Source organism: Tasmannia lanceolata, unplaced genomic scaffold (genome assembly GCF_043159265.1).
Source record: "Tasmannia lanceolata isolate RefF3 unplaced genomic scaffold, GAP_Taslan_0.1 ptg000006l, whole genome shotgun sequence".
NCBI lineage: Eukaryota > Viridiplantae > Streptophyta > Magnoliopsida > Canellales > Winteraceae > Tasmannia > Tasmannia lanceolata.
This window is the reverse complement of record NW_027518683.1, coordinates 3,570,143-3,592,148: the sequence shown is the minus strand read 5'-3', so window position 1 is coordinate 3,592,148 and position 22,006 is coordinate 3,570,143. Positions and strand designations below refer to the sequence as shown.

Genomic DNA, 22,006 nt, shown 5'->3' with positions numbered 1-22,006 from the left:
AATTGTCAGTCTACCTTAGCATATTGTATGTCTACTTTTAATGAGTTCAAGACTTTCACTCTTCTTGTTTGGAGAAACTTAACATCAAAATTAATATATGATATCTTCTAAAATTGCGTCAACTGTCACTTTTTCATCTTTCAAAAAAAAAAAAAATTGCAATTTGTTTGCTCTAGAGTAAAAGATGATGATATTGTATGGACTATGGACAATGAGCTGGATATACAAATTACATCTACAGTTGTTGGACTTGCTAGCTGTTGCCTTTATGCCTTCTTAGTATTTGCAACTTTGGTGTTGGAATAGTTCCATGACAAGAAAATGACTGACCATGCAAGCATATCAGCATAGTCAGTCCTTTTATTGTCATTATTTCTTGGCTGGAGGATTCGTCTCAGTAATTAGGCTTGGCAACCCCCGAGCTTGGGTCGACTTTGAATTTTCGGTAACATCTTCCAGATTCACCTTGGATTGGGTTTTTCCTAATTTCCCCTTGCTTCACCCAGACTGAAATTTGTAAACTGTTGAAATCGTTTGTAAGTTTTCTCTTCATTTTGGTGACGTTTTTACCAGGAAATACAGTGAGGAACCTCTGGGAAACAAACAGAACATGTGACATCACAAATGTACAGAATAATCTGGTCTAATCTCAGAGTTTTGCATATGATTATTGTACAACCTTTTAATCATAGGCCTAGGTCAACTAAAGAAATGGAGGATGAGTTGGCTGGAGAGGTTGTGTAAATAAAGCATCTCTTATAGGCGACATGGTTCTTCCATCATGATTCACGTTGGCATCTTTTAGACTTATCTCATGGTGTTTTTCCATGTATTGTGTGGTGGGGACATTTCATCCCTAGGGGAGGCTTTTTGTGTGATTAACAAGTTATTATGTCCTTACTTGGGCCTTTCCCCATAGTTTTGACATCTTGCCAAAAAATTTATGGGACCCAGTGATGTAAAGGATGGACAAAAGCTTTAGCTCATTGGAAGAAGTCACCCTCTGCTTTGGGCGTAGGTCACACATACAAAAGCAGCGCTATCCAACCTTCCCACATACTTTGTTTTCCTTATTTAAGATTCCTGTGATGGTGACCAATTGCATTCAGAAGCTTCAACGTGATGCCTTATGGGAAGGCATGGGAAGGCAAGGAGGAAAGTAAGTAATTGTGCACAGGGGTCGGTTTTTGTGGAGGAGTGTACCATGTAAAAAAAGGATGAAAGTAAGAGATTAAAGCATTTGGTAAAATGGGAAAATGTTTGCAACCCTAAATAGGAAAGGGGCTTGGGCCTGGAAATATTTTAAAGAGAAACTGTACAGTTCTGGGGAAATGGCTTTGGTGGATAGGAGAAAGAAAAGCCCTTAAAGATTGATCATCATGGGAAAATATGGTGAGGGGTGGGGTGGGTGGGAGGACAGAGATTTAGCTAGTGGTAAATGCTCGGGGGCACGGTGGACTGAACAGGTTTTTATGACATTCGCTCGGTTCAGGTTGGAAAATGTGGATGAGATACAATTTTGGAAAGATTTGTAGTTGGCTAGTGTCCCATTGTGGCTTGCCCGTACAAGTCTTTAGTGAGAGATGGGAAGTTATAGTGTGGACCATTTTGAGAATTTCAGGGGAAGGATTGTTTGGGGATTTATATGTAGGAACTTCAAGCAGGAACAGAGAGAGAGAGAGAGAGAGAGAGAGTCTTGCGTCTCTACTCGGTTAAGGTGTTTTTTTCCATTGGTTGGTTAGGGGGACCCACCTTCTTTTAGTTGGATGAAAAAATGGAGATCATTTGCTCCATCCATCCTTCAAGTTTTTTGGACCGTTTCTCGTCAAAAAAATCAACATGCTTCATATTTTTCATGAGAATGATACGACCCCTTGGATAAAAGTAAAAATAAGAGAGAAAGAAACAATGTAGGCCTATTCGAGATGGCCAAATCTCCTAAAACAGTCCTTGCTTTTCCATTCATACGTTAAAAAGAAAGAGATTACATACTTATAGAATTAGCATTTCTACTATTTAGGAAACAATCCAAACTTCTCAAATCCTAAAGGATACTTAGGAACAAGATAATAATAAAAGAAAACTAATATTAAGGGGAATATCCTAGCTATAGCAAGAAATAAAGAAATCTACTACTAAGGAAATCAAGAAGATCTTCCAGCTAATCTTGGGTACGTAACATTCCCTTCCTCTTAAGAGTCCTTGTCCTCAAGGACTAAGAACCTTCTACTTTTATTATTTCTTCTTCCTCGTTTTCAAATCCAAATCCTTCTAATATCGCCAACTGTCCTCGAAATTGATGGAGTGGGTTATACTTCTCATTGCAATTATAGCATAACCCTTTCTTTTCTTTTTATTGAATGGTTAGCATAACCCTTTCTTGCGCCTCTCAATCATTTCGGTAGGTGTTAATTTTTTTGCTGGTAATGGTCCTTTCTTCATGAGGGCAACCGCCGTAGAAGTAGACGTCGATGGATTTGGTAGTGGGCGGCGCGAGTATCGACCACCAGATAGAGATAATTCCTCATGTAACAAGGCTAGTTGGGATGCATGCTGAAGAGTAATCGGTTGAAACATTTTTACGCCGGCCGGCCCAAATATCGTCCCGAAGGTCCGAAATAAAACATTCGATTAAGAATGATTCGGGTAATCGTACGGTTCGGTTGACCAATCGCTCAAACTCCGACTGATATTTTCGAACAGATACCGTTTGTTCTAATTTTGATACTGCTCCTCCTGGATCGTCGCTTCCAGGCGGCCCAAACCGAGCACATAAAGCATGCTTTGAATTGTGACCATGCCATTACACCCATGGTCTTCTCATCCAACAAAACCATGGTATTGCATCCCCAGTAAGGTGGATCGATGCCAAATCTACCATATGCTCATCGGGTATTTTATTGAACCTTTGAAATTGTTTAGCACTAAAAACCCACCTGGCCGGATCGGATCCGTCAAATCTAGGAAATTCTAGACGGATGATACAGAGATGTGTCTGCACATCTTCAAGATTTCCTTGATTTACTTGTGGTGCTACGGGGGCATTATCCAATTCGCCCTGAACCTTTGATGCGACTAAACTTTGACATGTTGCATCTAAGGCCATCAATTTCTTTAGAATATCTTCAAGAATACGTCTGTGCGCTTCATAGCCTTCCTTAAGAGATCGAATCTCTACCTCTGTAGACACCCCATTTTGACCGAACCCTTTTACCCAAAACCAGATAAATTCCTGAAATCGATTGGATGCTCGAAGCCGAATAAAGCCCAGATTCGAATTTTGAATAAAAGTTTGGAAGCCTAATCCCAAAATTCCCAAGGAAGTGGGCCCCAAGCAAGGAGAGAGAACCCAAATTTTACCAGTCCATTGTACTTACCCATATGTACAAAATTCCCAAAAGATGGTTAATATTCCCAGGAGTATGCTCCCAAATTTTCAAGTGAATCGGACAAGCAATGGAGATTAAGATGGGTCGAGCTAGTACAATTATCAAAATTTGGTGTGTGGATATCATTTTTCTTGTTCAAGGCTAAAAGGGGGAATTTGCTATCTTTACGAGGGCGATTTTGTAATTCTTGTTTGTCTTTTATTGAAAGCAATCTTTAGTGGCCATTGGATCAAATCAAAGGGGTCATGGAGAGGGAAGAGAAAAATGTGCCCATTTTTTTTTATCCGAACCACCCCCTATAGGGTTAAAAAGAGTGGTCATAATACACTTGAGAGGGGCTGTACTAGCGAGAATGGGGGGTGCAAATCTATCACTTCCCTTTACAAAACCCCCCATCGAATTAGGGTTTAAGAGGGAGCCTCATTTGCAGCTGCAAGTGAGAAGGAGAGGGAGGAGGAGGAGGAGAAGGAGCTCGCCCCCATCATCATCTTCCCCAACCGTTCGGCCATCTCACAACACATTCATCTCCTTCTTCCAATCCACTCCACCATTTAACTCCATCAAACCCTCTTCCATTTCTCTGCAAACCCATCTCAAAACCTATTCTCTCTGGCCACCACCTCCATTAAATCCGACCCCACCTCAAACACCACCATCATCACATCAAAACCCCAATTCCTCCATTACTAAGCCCCATCTCACCATCATCTCCGGTAACCCCATCGGAACTCCCCCCACCATCCAACTCCTTTCGTTTGCAGAGGGAGCCAAGGGAGGAGCACATATAGAGAGAGAGAGAGAGATTGAGAAAACAGAGAAGAGGGGAGGAGAAGAGTAAGCCACCCATCAACCATCACCGGCCATTTCTCCGGCCGGTCATCATCTTCTCCGACCACTCCAACCTCCACCTCCATTTTTCTTCCTCTACAGATCTCCCATTTTACCTCTAAGACCCATCTCAAAAACCCCTCCATCTCCTCCACCATTAAATCCTTCCTCTCCGGTGGGATTCTCACCGGAATCCGACCATCCAAAACCCTCCCCCCTACCTCCATCTTCTCTTCTCACCACCAGCCGAGCCACCCATCCCCTGTTTTATCCAAAACCCATTTCATCATCTCTTACCTCCACACCCACACCGGCCTCCACCTTCACCTACCATCACCGCATCCGCCATAATCTCTTCCATTTATGTTATAAAAAAAAAAATCAGAGGAGAAGAAAGGGGATCTGGGCTTGAATTTCAGAGAGAAATCGAGAGAGGGATCTCATTTTTGCTGGAAAATTTTAGAAAAAGGGAGGGGAGAAATAGAGAGGGATTTGGCGTGGAGAAGAAGAAGAAGAGGAGGAGGATCGGTAGCGGATTTTCATCTACAGATTATTTTCATTTTTCTGAGGTGAAGATCAAATCATCATCGTCTCGTTGGATTCGTGGTGTCTGGGATTTTCAGCCAATTTTTTTAATCGGTACAGGTATTCAAACCCTAGCTCTTGATTTCTATGTTTTTAGGTTGTTTTTCGTCGAGATGAATGCGTATTATGCTATGGAAACCGCCAGGGATTCTGCAGATGGCTTTGATTTTTATGAGATCTATGGGATTTACTTTGGAAATGGACGGAATTGGCGTTTGGGACAGGTTTTTCTTGATTTGGGAAGAGAAGAAGAAGAGAAGCAGACGAAGAATAGAAGAAGGTTAGGGTTCTTGAAGGGAATGGTCTAGATGGAGGCCGAGAAAGAAGAATTTGGTTTGTTAAGGGATGCTTGAGTTAGGGTTTTTAGATCTGTTTGCTTTTAAGGGTTTGTAGGTTCTGGTGGATTCCTACAGGAAGATGAGATCTCAAACATCAAACGGGCAAGGCCTTTTTTTTTTTTTTTTTTCCGGGGCTGGTTCTATTGATTTATGTTGCTTTGCATAGCAAGCAGTCTTTCAGGGTTTGGTTTCGGCAGTGGATTCACAGAGCTGGATTTCCTTTTCCCTGTAAGGGGTTTTATGCGTGATTGGGGAAGAAAGGCCCTTAATCCTAGATCTAGGGTTTGGGATTTGAAAATCTCGATTCCTATCGTGCTGCCTCTGTGTTTGATTTCTTTGGGTTAGTTCTGTTTCAAGCAGTAACTCTGATTGTGCGCTTGCCTCGCCTATGTAAAACACAGCCAGTAAGGCGATCTTTGTGCTTTATCTTGGAATGCCTTCATTTAAACCATGAAGGATATATTAGTGCTTGCAGGGTGTCCATGACAATCACCGCTAAATCTTCCACATGTCTAGGTTGACTGGATCTTTCGTCGATTGCTCTTCCAAGTGGATCTTTAGGTTGATATTGATGAAAGTTTGTTATTCTAGAAGCTCCCGTCTCCTTGTCTTGCTTATTCTAGGTGATAGCGTTTTCTTGGCCTTCCATCTTACAGAATTATCGAATACAGATTATTCTGTCATTTTTGGAGTTGCAGATTCAATGATCTACAACTATTGATGTAGGGCTGTAAAAGGTTTTTATCCAGACATTTTAAGATCAACAGATGGTTTCCTGTAATCTTCTGGGTTCTTGTTATTTTGGATGTGTTTCGGCTTACCCAGAGTTGGTGCCAAGGTGTTGGACATGTGGAACTATCTAGACACTTTGCTGTCTTCTTGGGCATAATCTGAATAACCTTTTATGTTGCTCGACCAGAAATTTAGCGAAAAGTATCGAGTGGGGGAACCTTTGGCAAGTTTTTCTTGTGGCTGTTTCGGCCTGCGGATGAATGGATAGAGTTGCGCTATTTGTTGTCCTATTTATGTTACTTAATGTTTTCGTCTGTTCTATTTAGTTGTCTGCAATGAAGCCTCATCCCATATGGACATTTCCTTTTGGTTTTGACTATGTCCAATGCTGCAATGTGAACTGAAGGAGTTGCATGCAAGCCTTTAAGGCAGGTTAACACGATCTGCCCCAAGGAGATTTCCTCCAACTAACTTGATCTGGTAGTTGCCTGTACCTGTTTATTCATTGCAAGGGCAATGATGGGGATACTTGGAGCCCGCCTTTCTGTGTAGGAGGCATGCCCTGCCTCATTTATAGAGTCTCTGTTTGGAGACAAGCCTTGTCTCGTATAGAGAGTTTTCCCGTTAGGAGGCTTACCTAGCCCATGTTAGAGCCCTTTCTTCTAGCGAGTCTTTGACTCATTTTTCCCTCGCATTTTGGTGGCGTTATTAGAGAGTCATTGACTCATTTGCACCCCTTCCTTTAGTGTTTTAGTTAGGAGTTCCTCTTTTAGAGTTGCTGTTATTCTTCTTTATTCGAGACTAACTCAGTCTTACCAGATCAGGTCCTGAAATAAATTTATTTTCATATATCTTTAAGAGATAATGATGCTATGGTAATGATATTTCTCTTGTTATCTGTAACCTCTTTACTTTGTGTGCGTTCTTTTGGAATCTTATAAAGTGGATATATAGATTATTTTGATAAAGTAGTGGCTGACATGGACATTATCATATTTGAGGTTTCCAAAGTCATCTTGAATCTTTTATTCTCATTTTGCTTTTTTTTATTCTTTTGTTCTTTTCTTAGGATTTTATGTCTTCAAGTAATTTTCCTTAATCTTGGATAGATTACTTGCCTAGCATTTCCCTCTTTATTTATTAGACTGGCTCACTCTTTTGAGTACCTTTAAACCTTAGGTTTCCTTCATTGCAAGGGCGATGAAGGAGTCATCCCAAGCCCATCCTTAGAGGACTTGCTCGGTCATAGTAGCACTCCCCTCTTTATTTAGTAGACTTTCTTAGTCTATTAGACGCCATGAGATGGTAGTTCATCCTTATTCATTGCAAGGGCAATGAAAGAGTCATCTAGAGCCCCCATAGGAGATATGCTTTGTCTCATTAGGCGATTGTCCTTTAGAGACAAGCCTTGTTGTCTAGAGCCTACCCTTAGGGAGTTTACCTTACCTCATTTATAGAACTCTCTCTAAGTTGTACCCCAACTTGTACCCCCTATTAGTAGAAGACAAACTTAGTCTTTTAGTTGTCTTACCCTATTTATCATTGCAAGGGCAATGATAAGGATACTTGGAGCCCACCTCTGTGTCTAGGAGACTTGTCTAGTCTCACTAGCACCCTCATTTATCTCATCTTCTCCTTGGAAACTTGCCTTAATCTAGTTAGCACTCCCCTTAGAAGCTTATAGGTTAGGAGTTAGCTCATAGACTAGGAATCATCCTCATAGCTAGGAGTCTGCCCTTTAGTTAGGAGTCCGTCCTATGGTGTTATAAGTCAGTCTTTCAGTTTAGGAGTTTGTCCTACCGTTATAGTCATAGGAGTCTGTCTTATCGTCATAGGGAGCTAGGATTATGTCCAACCTTTCATAAAGCCATGGGATTCTGTCCAACCCCCTGCAAAGTTCAAGAGTCTGTCCTACCTTTGCAGAATTCAGGAGTTTGTCATACCTTTACATAGTATATGGGTTTGTCCTATAGATAGGAGTTTCCCTTTAAGCTCTAGGGATTCTATTCTTAGTGTTGACACTCCGCCAGGCTGTGGATCACGTGGTGTGGTCATATGGGTTCCCTTTAGTTGAAAGGGTGAACAACATTTCAAAATCCAAAAACAACAGAAACATGAAAATTCAAAAACATCTGAAAAATCAGAAAACATCTGAAAAGTCAAGAGTCATTAGGAGAGTAGTTAGGGAAGTCTGTTTCTGAACTACGTTGGCTTGATCCCCTCCCACCAGAAAACCTCAAAAACATCTGAAAAGTCAAGAGTCATTAGGAGAGTAGTTAGGAAAGTCTGTTTTTGAACTACGCTGGCTTGATCCCCTCCCACGGGGTACGTAGGCAACTTAGGATCCTTATCTCAGGTCCAGTCAAACCTTAAAAAACAAATCATTTAAATCCTTTCAAAAATATAAAAACTCTTAAAAAATCAAATGTTTTCGAAAAGCTCTTCCCCTTAGATTCTAAGATGGTGTGATAGGGGGTTTAAATTCTCTAGAGTCTTGTTTGGTCTTGTTTAATGGGTCTTGTCGTGTGAGTGTCCCTAGAGTTAGGAGGCCTCGAGTCGTGGTCGGTTAGACTCTTAGTCGAGCCGATGGCTAGATTATGATGCACTTAGTTGGCCCACTTTCTAGGGTCTCAACCTAGTTGCACATTGGATGTAGGGCCCACCTGCATTAAACTAGGTTGGCTTGCATTAGTTCAGGACCATATAGGCGTGTCTAAAATACTTAAACAACTTAAGCATGAGTCGAGTCGTGTCGAGTTTAGTGTGGTCTAGGCACATTTAGGCATCATAGCTTAAAGTAGGCCACCGAACTACGTTGATTCTGATTCTTCCCGAGGCCAGGATACGTAGAGCAGCCGGGATGACGATCTTGGTACGAGTCAAACTTCACATTAAAGTCTTAGGGTTTGTTGTTAGAGTTTTAGGGGACCACATGCTTGTATTTCTTATATGGTGACATGCTTGAGTGTTTTCTCTCTTAGATACATCTCTTGTGTAGCTTGTTGCTTGTTATGATTTCATGTGTAGGGACATACTAGTGTGCTTTCCTCTGACATTATTGAGTGATTACTTTCTTTTGGTTATTCACATGCTTAATTGTAGCATTTACATGCCTATTTTATCTAGTTTACTGTTTATTCACATGCTTAGTTGTAGCACTTATTTGTTTACTTATCTATAGATCATATGCTTAGCTGTAGCTCTTTTACTGTTTTATTTGCTTATCTCATATCTGCCATTATTTGTTTATATATGCTATTACTTGCTTACCTGTAGCTGTGTATGCATTTGTTACTGTTTTTCTAGATGTGATGAGTTAGGACTTGGATGTTTATTTTTCTTTATTGTTCCTCGGGTCATGCATGCTTAGGTAGACGTTTTCTCGGGGATATTTGTTCCCATTTCACATGATTTCGCCCAAGATTCTTTAAAGTTAATAAAAATGGCATAAAAGACCGAATGCTTGCATTGGAGCCGGTGAGGGTGCTCTTCGGACCTTCCTCATTCGTCATCAGGCACGGACCTTTGTATCTCTGGTTATCCGTTGTGACAGAGTATTTTATAGGTTCCAGAGCTGACTTCCCTGGATGGCGACTCTGAGTTATTTTTGGTACGTCTTAGTTCCGGGCTAGTCTCCGAATCAAGATGTATCACATTTATATTGCTACGCATGCTGTGAGGGGCACCATTTCGAGAGTTCCTTGGTAGAGCTTTCCTTTACATGTGGAGATCTTAGAGGCTGTTGGGGGCTCGTCCCTCACCTTCCTCGGGATCGGGGTCCACAGGCCCTAATCAGTTCTTTCAGATTCAGATGAGGCTGAGGGTTATCTAGACCCCTCACATTCCATGAAAGAATCTTCACTTCATAACAGGGGAGACTGGTGTCACGGGCTTGCAAAATCCTTGCCTCGAACCCATACGGAACTCGTGCAACACTCCGATCGGGATAAACTAACCCCAGACTTTTGCTCTTCACCATTACATGATTCACCAATAAATCTGACAGATCCACTTCCGAGCACGACCAAGATAACGGGTCACATTATCCCTCACCCTGAATTACCACGGCCATATCTTCAGTCTTTCAATCACCATAGAACCAGCTAACGGGTCACATTCACCCTCACCCTGAATTACCACAACCATATCCTCAGACCTTTCAATTTCCATAGAACCTTTTGTATCACACAGACCTTCACCCTGGTAGCCATTCCTTTCCATTTGCTCGTATCACACAGACTTATGTATCATTCATTGTAGTTCACGGTTCCCTTTTTTTTAATTACTATCTTATTGCAGAGCATATTTTTTTCGAAATTTTTTTAGCAATCTCTCTTAATTCACTTTCTGGGTTCATTTTCTTCTCATAATTGGATTTGGGGTTTTGAATTTGATATTGGAGCTAGACATTGGTAGGAATATCCAAAATGTTGGACTGTCTTGACTATCATGCAAATGACTGTGATCTGGATCTACATTTTGCTTGATTTTCTACATACAATTCTATGAATTATTTTCCTGATATTTTTTCTTGAAATTAACATGTTTTCTTACCGCGAATTATAGGGGAGCGAAGGGAAACCTTATCAAGCTAAGGGACATGTGAGCAACACTGTAGCGTGGAGTGGATTGCATAGAGATGTGCAACGATGAAAGACTGAAGAACAAGAAATTTGATGTGATAATATATAACTTTTCATACAGTTGAAATAAAGGAAAGGAAAAGGACCCGGAAATCATAGCATCAATTAACTTTTAGTTTAAATTCTAAATTATTTTCTTATTATATTTTTTTGTGGTTTATATTCTAAATTATATTCTTCTATATTTTTCAGCTCTCACGTTAGTTTGATTCGAGGCTTCTTTAGGAATTCAGTCGAATTGGTTGAACCTAACGGCGAAGTGCACATTAGACATCACACAACCGGGGCTTATTTGAAGTGGAAGATTGAAAAGCATGCAAAAGAGTTTGTAATCCAACTGATAGATCGGATGGATTTTCACAAAGATTCATTTCCCGGATATAATATTAAACAACCAATAGGAAAGCGCTGCGATGGCTCGTTTTTCTTAGGAGAATCTGCCACTTTCAAGTTTAGCTTGGGAGGCTAGTAAAACTTTAAAGAAGTCTGTTGTTCTTTCGATAATCATCTACCTTACTTCTAGTTCATGACTTTATTAATAAACATTTGCATAGAAACATGTAGCAGCCATCAGACTTCAGTTTTCTTCTACTTTTGTTATTTTGAATCTTGAACATGGATAATGGTTTACTTGCATCACTGGTCAGATGATGAATTTCACTGGGTATGGATGTTATCTTTGATTGCGCAAATGAATCAACAGGAATTGGAAAAACTTCAAAACTGCATTAAACATGCTTCAAGAAATCCCAACCAAATATAAGTAATAAAAATACACAAAGCATCTAAAATAATCGAAAGACTTACTGTATACAAAAAGTAAAAAAGCAAGAATAAAATGCCTAGATATACAAGCATTTTTAATTTCTAAATAGCTGAAAGTAAGATCATATGCACATAGTTTGTAGATGAATACAAAAAAGACACTTTAAACTTCTTTGCATACATAACGCGATTAATGAAACTGATTAAAATTGGGATATGTCAGGAGCGTCAGGTGTCTGCCCTGCACTGGATAGAACTTGTAAACCTGCATGCTCTCATATCCGCTTTAGATCCTGATCCACTCATTTAAGCAAAGAAACCCCCAAAACGTGATCGTCAACTAAACAGAAAATAAACACAAAAAACCAAGGAATACCAATACAATTTCCTAACTAAGAAGTTACATAAACAAACAAACAACCAAAGAATGAAGCAAAATGCTTTGAATATAGACTAAGAGCAAAGTGCCAGCCACCTAGAAGAGACTAAGAGCAAAATGCTTTGGGGATTTCTTTGCTTAAATGAATGGATCAAGATCCTAAAGCGCATATGCATATGGGAGCATGCGGGTTTACAGGTTCTATCCAATGTAGGCACCTGACGCTCCTGAATATCCCAATGGAAGGTCAGTTTCATTAATAGTGTTCTGTATGCAAAGAAGTTTAAAGTGTCTTTTTGTATTCATCTACAAACTATTTGCATATGATCTTTACTTTCAGATGTTTAGAAATTAAATATGCTTGTATATTTAGGCATTTTATTCTTGTTTTTTTACTTTTTGTATACAGTAAGTCTTGATTTTTTTAGATGCTTTGTGTATTTTTATTACTTATATTTGGTTGGGATTTCTTGAAGTATGTTCAATGTAGTTTTGAAGTTTTTTCAATTCCTATAGATTCATTTGTGCAATCAGAGATAGCATCCACACCCACTGAAATTCATCCTCTGACCAGTGATGCAAGTGAACCATTATCCATGTTCAAGATTCAAAATAACAAAAGTAGAAGAAAACTGAAGTCTGATGGCTGTTACATGTTATTATGTAAATGTTTAGTAGTAAAGTCATATGAACTAGAATTAAAGTAGATGATTATCGAAAGAACAACAGCCTTCTTTAAAGTTTTATTGGCCTCCCAAGCTAAACTTGAAAATGACAGATTCTCCTAAGAAAAATGAGTCATCGCAACGCTTTCGTATTGCTCGTTTAATATTATATCCGGGAAATGAATCTTTGTGAAAATCCAGCAGATCTATCAATTGGATTGCAAACTCTTTTGCATGCTTTTAAATCTTCCACTTCAAATAAGAGCCGGTTGTGTGATGTCTACTGTGCACTTCGCCGTTAGGTTCAACCAATTTGGCTGAATTTCTAAAGAAGCCGCGAATCAAACTGACGTGAGAGCTGGAAAATATAGAAGAATATAATTTAGAATATAAACAACAAAAAAATATATATTAAGAAAATAATTTAGAATTTAAACTAAAAGTTAACTGACGTTATGATTTTCGGGCCTTTTCTTTTTCTTCATTTCCACTGTGTGGAAAGTTATATATTATCACATCAAATTTCTTGTCCTTCTGTCTTTCATCATTGCACATCTCTGTGCAATCCACTCCATTATACAGTGTTGCTCCCATGTCCCTTAGCTTTATAAGGTTTCCCTTCGCTCCACTATAATTCGAGGTAAGAAAACCTGTTATTTTCAAGAAAAAATATCAGGAAAATAATTCATAGAATTGTAAGTAGAAAATCATGCCTAATAATAGATCTGGATCACAGTCATTTGCATGATAGTCGAGACAGTCTAACATTTTGGATATTCCTACCAATGTCTAGCTCCAATATCAAATTCACAACTCCAAATTCAATTATGGGAAGAAAATGAACCCAGAAAGTGAATTAAGAGAGATTGCTAAAAAAAATTCGAAAAAATATGCTCGGCAGTAAGATAACTCAACTCAACTCAACTCAACAAGGCCTTTGTCCCAAACTAGTTGGGACGGCTAAATGAATCCTTTAGAAAAAAAATTCATGAAGAAGGTAAAAGGAATCTACTCGGCTCTAATCCTGGTCCTAATTGGGTTCTTCTACGTGGATCATTTTCTTCCATTCTATCATATCCAAGGTTATGTTCTCTGTTATGTTCCTAGCTATCAAGTCTTTCCTTACTGGTTCTACCCAAGTTATTTTCAGTCTACCCCTACCTCATTTTACTCCCTCAATTTGGCACAAGTCGCCTAGTATATGATTATTGCATAACCTTTTAATCATAGGCCTAGGTCTACTAAAGAACTGAAGAATGAGTTGGCTAGAGATGATGTGTAAAGAAAGCATCTCGTTATAAGCAACATGGTTCCATCATGATTCACGTTAACAAGTTATTGTGTCCTTACTTGGGACTTAGTGATGTAAAGGATGGACACAAACTTGAGCTCATTGGAAGAAGTCACCCTCTGCTTTGGGCGTAGGGTCACACATACAAAAGCAGCGTTATCCAACCTACCACATACTTTGTGTCCTTATTTAAGATTCCAGTGATGGTGACCAATTGCATTGAAAAACTTCAACGTGATGCCTTATGGGAAGGCACGGAGGAAAGTAAGTAATTGTGCACAGGGGTCGGTTTTTGTGGAGGAGTGTACCATGTAAAAAAAGGATGAAAGTAAGAGATTGAAGCATTTGGTAAAATGGGAAAATATTTGCAACCCTAAACAGGAAAGGGGGCTTGGGCCTGGAAATATTTTAAAGAGAAACAGTAGGGAACTGGCTTTGGAGGATAGGAGAAAGAAAAGCCCTTAAAGATTGATCACCGTGGGAAAATATGGTGAGGGGTGGGGTGGGTGGGAGGACAGAGATTTAGCTAGTGGTAAATGCTCGGGGGCATGGTGGACTGAACAGGTTTTTATGACATTCACTAGGTTCAGGTTGGAGAAAGGGGATGAGATACAATTTTGGAAAGATTTGTAGTTGGCTACTGTCCCATTGTGGCTTCCCCATACAAGTCTTTATTGGTTAGTGAGAGATGGGAAGTAATAGTGTGGACCATTTTGAGAAGTTCAGGGGAAGGATTGTTTGGGGATTGATATTTAGGAACTTCAAGCAGGAAGAGAGAGAGAATCTTGCATCCCTTCTCGGTTAAGGTGTCTTTTCCATTGGTTGGTTAAGGGGGGCCCACCTTCTTTTAGTTGGATGAAAAAATGGAGATCATTTGCTCCATCCATCCTTCAAGTTTTTTGGACCGTTTCTCATAAAAAAGTCAACATGCTTGATATTCTCATGAGAATAAAACTTTCATTTGGCAAATAGATTTATGCTTTAAGGCTGAGGAGACTTCCTATCTTCATTCATTGTTTTACTGCAAGAAAGGTATGGAGCTATGCATTCAAGCTCATCGGCATTCAATGGGTTCCCCGCCATTGTTTAAGGAGTTATTGGAGGGATGGTGATGTCAGGCCGTCTCATTTTTGCGAGAAAGGAAGCAATCATATGGATGGTTGTTCCATTTGTGGTGACTTGGGTCTTATGGCTAGAAAGAAATAGGTGTTTGATAATTACAAATCTAATTGGAGCAAGCTTCTTGGTGACTTGTGAAGTACGCTCTTCTCTTGTGCAATTGCATGGAAGGAGTTCAATGTGTATTCTATACCGGATCTTCACAGGTGTGAGATCATTGGGGATAAAGAAGGTAGGATAAAGAACACTATTAAGTAGAGAACCCCATTGCCTAACCTCCTTAAGCTAATTTTTGATGGAGTGGCACTCGGGAGCCTGGTTCCGGTAGGAATTGGTGGAGATTTTAGGAATGACATGAGGATATTAATAGTGCTTACTCTGGACCTATTGCTAGGACTGTTTCAGGCTAGGTGGAAGTAAGAGCTCTCTTAGCAGGGTTAAGAGTATTCACAATTGAACTAGGGGGTAGCTTATAGGTGGGAAGGCAACTCATCATTGCGTTGGCAAAGGGGCAATCTCCGGTTGGCGAGCATTATCAATGAAATTTCAGTTATATGCCAATCCCTCTCTATATCATTCTCTCATATCCCCTGCAATGAGGGATCTGTTGGCTAAGGGGGGGAGGAGTGGAAAGGAAAATGTTATTTGTGGGGCAATATCTGGTCCTTTGTAAATATTTTCTGTTTCTGCTTCTTGCTGTGACTTTAAGAAAAATTTCTTTGGACTTACCCCCAAAAAAGATTGTTGTATTCCTCTAAATTTTTGCTTAGTAAAACCTGTCTTGCTATGGTTATAAATAAATAAAAATACACTGACAGTTATTTCTGAAAATTACTTTGTTTTGGTATTTTGGACTCCTCTGTGGATTGCTTTTTTCATAAATGGTTAGCAAGATTTTGGTCAGTTTCCCTTCAGAACAAATTTTAGATACTGAGGCATGTGGATACTATAAGAAAAAGCTCTTTTCAAATTCCTGAAGTTGATTTCGCTAGCAAAATACTTCGATACTGAATATATATCTAGTAATGTTTTTGTGCTAGTTTTCGTCAGCATTAAATCTCTGAGAGAACTTTTTTTTTATTTATTTGCTTCAGGTTGCCATCTCTCTAGCTGCATGCATTTACTTCCTCAATGACAAAGCCAAAAGCATAGCCAGAGCTTCCATTCTTGCGTAAGTGGGAACTGAGAATCAAGAAACTATAGTCATAATAAAGATGTATCTCAGCATTTCTCATGCCTTCATTCTTTCATTATTACCTTTTTTCCAGATTCAGTGCACTTTCAATCGGCTGGTTCTGCGGATCTTTGCTAGTTCCCATGATCCCATCCGTTATACTTCAGCCCACTTGGACGCTTGAACTCCTCACATCTCTAGTTTGCTACATCTCTAGTTTGCTATGTTTTCTTGTTTCTTGCCTGTACTTTTCTCAAGTGAATATCACTCAAAACTAAATTCCCCTCCTTTATAGCTTTTAATCTTAATCAGATGGGAATTTTTCTAGGGAGATGATAAATTCGCACCCCTTTACCATGAATTGACCTCAAAAAGCATCAGACTTTAACAAGTTTTTGACGTCAATTTACGTTGAGGGGGCGCGAATCATCCTAAAGGGGTTGCGAATTTATCATCACCCTTTTTTTTATTCTACCTGATGAAACTACTTGTTTATATTGCATCGAAGAGCTTTGTAGACGCTAATTTTGGAGGTTACTTGAGGCAATTAGATTGCCTTCAACATGTCATGTCTGACTTTGTTAGAAATACATGGCTAAAGTATATAAACTTCTTGTGAATTGCATACAACAAGGCAATTTCTACATCATTGCTGCTGTGAAGGCCACATCACCCCTTTTTTAGTCACTGTGTTGAACACACATCTGATTGATCTCCTATTATATAATATATGTTGCTCTTCTAGATGCACCTTCATAGTGAGCCTTAGTATTTTATCTCTCGACAAACCATCCGTTTGCAACCAACAACTTTCTTGCGCATGGGAATTTTGGCCAGATCTTCCAGCACTGAAGAAGTATACGAGATGTTGAGATGATAAGATGGACATTCAGCAAGAGTCTGCTATAGTAAACCATGTGACTAGTAGTGGAAAAGTATGTAAATTGTAGTGGCATGAAGGAATTGTCTTCTTGATAGGTAACATGGAGTAGCAGGCTTAAGAAAATCACTAAGAACATATCCATTGTAAAAGGAAGGACATCCAAGAAAACGCACAAATGATTTCCATCACTAAATTAGTCTCTATAAACTGACATGACACTTATATACTTAGTTTGCCAAACTGAGAATAATATGAAGAGGAAACTTTCCCTGTCAAAATTCAAGATGCCTTGTAATTAATGGGATAAGCTGCATGACAGCAGTATCCCAAAATCATTGACCACTCATTTCCTTGAAGATTGATTGAGCTACCTCAAAATTTCAAACTACTGCAAGAGAAATTAAAGAAGCTTTTTCATACAGGCAACCTTCCAAAATTTTCTCGAACGAATCTATGGAACCCTTATAAGCGCCTTGGCGTAAGCTCTGATGCTTCTGAAGAAAAAATCCGAGGTGCCCGCAACTTTCTCTTGCAACAGTATGCTGGAGTGCTGGATACGAGAGAAGCGTTGAGTCTATAGAGGCAGCTTATGAAAGAATATTAGGTCAGCTTCAGAGAAAGGAAGAAAACAAAAATCAACTTGAAAAGAAGGTTAAAGAAGAAAGTAGAGGAATCTCCCCCTTGGGTAAAAAGGTTGCTCAAATTCATAGAACTTCGCCCAACTGAAGTGATTCTTAGAAGAATGTTTCTCTTCGCATTCATGGGAACCTGGAGTGTAATGAATTCAGCAGAGGGTTGTCCTTCCTTCCATGTAGATTCTACATTCTCTGTACTTTGCATCTATGTCAGTCTACCTTAGCATATTGTATGTCTACTTTTAATGATTTCAAGACTTTGACTCTTCTTGTTTAGAAAAACTTAACATCAAAATTGTCAGTCTACCTTATCATATTGTATGTCTACTTTTAATGAGTTCAAGACTTTCACTCTTCTTGTTTGGAGAAACTTAACATTAAACTTAATATATGATACCTTCTAAAATTGCCTCCACTGTCACTTTTTCATCTTTCAAAAAAAAAAAAAAATTGCAATTTGTTTGCTCTAGAGTAAAAGATGATGATATTGAATGGACAATGAGCTGGATATACAAATTACATCTACAGTTGGACTTGCTAGCTTTTGCCTTTATGCCTTCTTAGTATTTGCAACTTTGGTGTTGGAATAGTTCCATGACAAGAAAATGGCTGACCATGCAAGTATGTCGGCATAGTCAGTCCTTTTATTGTCATTATTTCTTGGCTGGAGGATTCGTCTCAGTAATTAGGCTTGGCAACCCCCGAGCTTGGGTCGACTTTGGATTTTAGGTAACATCTTCAAGATTCACCTTGGATTGGGTTTTTCCTAATTTCCCCTTGCTTCACCCAGACTGAAATTTGTAAGCTGTTGAAATCCTTTGTAAGTTCTCTCTTCATTTTGGTGACGTTTTTACCAGAAAAAAAAAGGAATTATAGTGAGGAGAGAAATGGTAAAAACGTCACAAATGTACAGAATAATCTTGTCTATCTCAAAGTTTTGCATATGATTATTGCACAACCTTTTAATAATATGCCTAGGTCACCTAAAGAAATGGAGGATGAGTTGGCTAGAGAGGTTGTGTAAAGAAAGCATCTCTTATAGGCGACATGGTTCTTCCATCATGATTCACGTTGGCATCTTTTAGATATATCTCATGCTGTTTTTCCATGTATTGTGTGGTGGGGACATTTCATCCCTAGGGGAGGCTTTTTGTGTGATTAACAAGGTGTCCTTACTTGGCCCTTTCCCCATAGTTTTGGCATCTTGCCAAAAAATTTATGGGACCCAATGATGTAAAGGATGGACAAAAACTTCAGCTCATTGGAAGAAGTCACCCTCTGCTTTGGGAGTAGTTTCACACATACAAAAGCAGTACTATCCAATCTTCCCACATACTTTGTGTCCATATTTAAGATTCCAGGGATGGTGACCAATTGCATTGAGAAGCTTCAACGTGATGCCTCATGGGAAGGCAAGGAGGAAAGTAAGTAATTGTGCACAAGGGTCGGTTTTTGTGGAGGAGTGTACCATGTAAAAAAGGATAAAAGTAAGAGATTGACGCATTTGATAAAATGGGAAAAATGTTTGCAACCCTAAATAGGAAAGGGGGCTTGGGCCTGGAAATATTTTAAAGAGAAACTGTGCACTTCTAGGGAAATGGCTCTGGAGGATAGGAGAAAGAAAATCCCTTAAAGATTGATCATCATGGAAAAATATGGTGAGGGGTGGCGTGGGTGGGAGTACAGAGATTTAGCTAGTGGTAAATGCTATGGGGCATGGTGGACTGAACAGGTTTTTATGACATTCACTGGGTTCAGGTTGGAGAAAGGGGATGAGATACAATTTTGGAAAGATTTGTAGTTGGCTACTGTCTCATTGTGGCTTGCCCATACAAGTCTTTATTGGTTAGTGAGAGATGGGAAGTTATAGTGTGGACCATTTTGAGAAGTTCGGGGGAAGGATTGTTTGGGGATTGATATTTAGGAACTTCAAGCAGGAAGAGGGAGAATCTTGCGTCTCTTCTCGGTTAAGGTGTTTTTCCATTGGTTGGTTATGGGGGCCCACCTTCTTTTAGTTGGATGAAAAAATGGAGATCATTTGCTCCATCCATCCTTCAAGTTTTTTGGACCGTTGCTCATCAAAAAATCAACATGCTTGATATTCTCATGAGAATAAAACTTTCATTTGGCAAATAGATTTATGCTTTAAGGCCGAGGAGACTTCCTATCTTCATTCATTGTTTTACTGCAAGAAAGGTATGGAGCTATGCATTCAAGCTCATCGGCATTCAATGGGTTCTCCGCCATTGTTTAAGGAGTTATTGGAGGGATGGTGATGTCAGGCCGTCTCATTTTTGCGAGAAAGGAAGCAATCATATGGATGGTTGTTCCATTTGTGGTGACTTGGGTCTTATGGCTAGAAAGAAATAGGTGTTTGATAATTACAAATCTAATTGGAGCAAGCTTCTTGGTGACTTGTGAAGCTCTTGTGCAATTGCATGGAAGGAGTTCAATGTGTATTCTATACCGGATCTTCACAGGTGTGAGATCATTGGGGATAAAGAAGGTAGGAGAAAGAACACTATTAAGTAGAGAACCCCATTGCCTAACCTCATTAAGCTAATTTTTGATGGAGTGGCACTCGGGAGCCTGGTTCCGGTAGGAATTGGTGGAGATTTTAGGAATCACATGGGGATATTTGCTTACTCTGGACCTATTGCTAGGACTATTTCAGGCTAGGTGGAAGTAAGAGCTCTCTTAGCAGGGTTAAGAGTATTCACAATTGAACTAGGGGGTAGCTTATAGGTGGGAAGGCAACTCATCATTGCATTGGCAAAGGGGCAATCTCCGGTTGGCGAGCATTATCAATGAAATTTCAGTTATATGCCAATCCCTCTCTATACCATTCTCTCATATCCCCTGCAATGAGGGATCTGTTGGCTGGGGGGGGGGGGGGGGGGGGGGGGTGGAAAGGAAAATGTTATTTGTGGGGCAATATCTGGTCCTTTGTAAATATTTTCCGTTTCTGCTTCTTGCTGTGACTTTAAGAAAAATTTCTTTGGACTTACCCCCAAAAAAGATTGTTGTATTCCTCTAAATTTTTGCTTAGTAAAACCTGTTTTGCTATGGTTAAAAAATAAAATAAAATACACTGAATATATATCTAGTAATGTTTTTGTGCTCGTCAGCATTAAATCTCTGAGAGAACTAATTTGTTTGGATTTGCTTCAGGTTGCCATCTCTCTAGCTGCATGTACTTCCTCAATGACAAAGCCAAAAGCATAGCCAGAGCTTCCATTCTTGGGTAAGTGGGAACTGAGAATCAAGAAACTATAGTCATAGTAAAGATGTATCTCTGCATTTCTCATGCCTTCATTCTTTCATCATTACCTTTTTTTCCAGATTCAGTGCGCTTTCAATCGGCTGGTTCTGCGGATCTTTGCTAGTTCCCATGATCCCATCCGTTATATTCAGCCCACTTGGACGCTTGAACTCCTCACATCTCTAGTTTGCTATGTTTTCTTGTTTCTTGCCTGTACTTTTCTCAAGTGAATATCACTCAAAACTAAATTCCCTTCCTTTATACCTTTTAATCTTAATCAGATGGGAATTTTTCTAGGGAGATGATAAATTTGCACCCCCTGTAGGATGATTCGCACCCCTTTACCATGAATTGACCTCAAAAAACATACATCCTTAATGGTCTGTTAAAGCTCGTTTGTTTTTTTCATCACATCGTAGGTTTTCATGTGCAAGCAGATGGTGTATGAGCTCCTATGTCATAATAAGAGTGTGTGGATAACATGTTCCACGCGAAATTGTCTATTGGAGTTTAGAATCCTTGTTAGATAAAATGAGAAGAGATGAATTTAAAATGAACATCAGGCTGCGTTCTTCATCAACCTTCTATTATTCTTCCTAGAACAGGCATTTGTAAAAGGGTAATTTTGGATTACATAAAGAGGGTTTTCAGGAAATGTGTATGAGATCAAGACTGTTGATCTTGTAGAACACGATGTGGCAAACTTCATCTCAATTGTCTATTACCTAGATCAATCTGGACCGTCAACGAGGTTGGTCCCATCTTGGATTTCCTCCTTAACACTCAATCAAGTACCTGTATTGGAATTTTGGACCACAGAGAAAATATTCAAAGGTCCTCATTTAATAGACAGAAACAAAAATACTAACTGGGTGCTTAGGATCATCCAACCATACCAGACTTTTAACCATGGAAAATCCATGGCGGGCCTACTAAATGGATAATCAAAATAAAATTAGACCATCAATGCCGAAGTTAAGAACCGACCCTAACTAGTTTGGGACAAAGGCTTAGTTGAGTTGAGAATGCTGAAGTTAAGAAGCACTGGATCCGGATCCTCTCATGGGGATTAAACCAGAACAACATGTAGTAGTGTGCTCATCAATCAATACTGTCCATCCATAAGCTGATCCGACCGTCATTTCAATGGAGAAAAATAAATTAATTAGGATTAGTCACAAAATTTCATAAATTGCTTAATGAAATCTATTAGAAAGAATCCAATCCATGCCAAAACAGCACATAATAAACCAAACAATTCTTTCTTTTTTTTTGGTAAATAAAGAATGAAAATTCAGCAGTCCAGAACCCGACTTGG

General features: G+C 39.4%; 1 long non-coding RNA gene across 5 annotated transcripts; it reads left to right on the top strand.

Annotated features, from left to right (window-relative positions):
* The first annotated feature begins 3,776 nt into the window (after nt 1-3,776).
* On the top strand, nt 3,777-21,078 carry LOC143879297 (uncharacterized). Of its 5 annotated transcripts, none has more exons than XR_013251189.1 (5): nt 3,777-4,862; nt 15,829-15,905; nt 16,003-17,602; nt 20,598-20,670; nt 20,769-21,078. It is a non-coding gene; the product is annotated as an uncharacterized LOC143879297 (long non-coding RNA). The 5 variants fall into 5 exon arrangements; XR_013251188.1 differs by having other exon boundaries at nt 3,778-4,856; XR_013251191.1 differs by having other exon boundaries at nt 3,782-4,856; nt 16,003-16,152.
* The last annotated feature ends 928 nt before the right edge of the window (nt 21,079-22,006 follow it).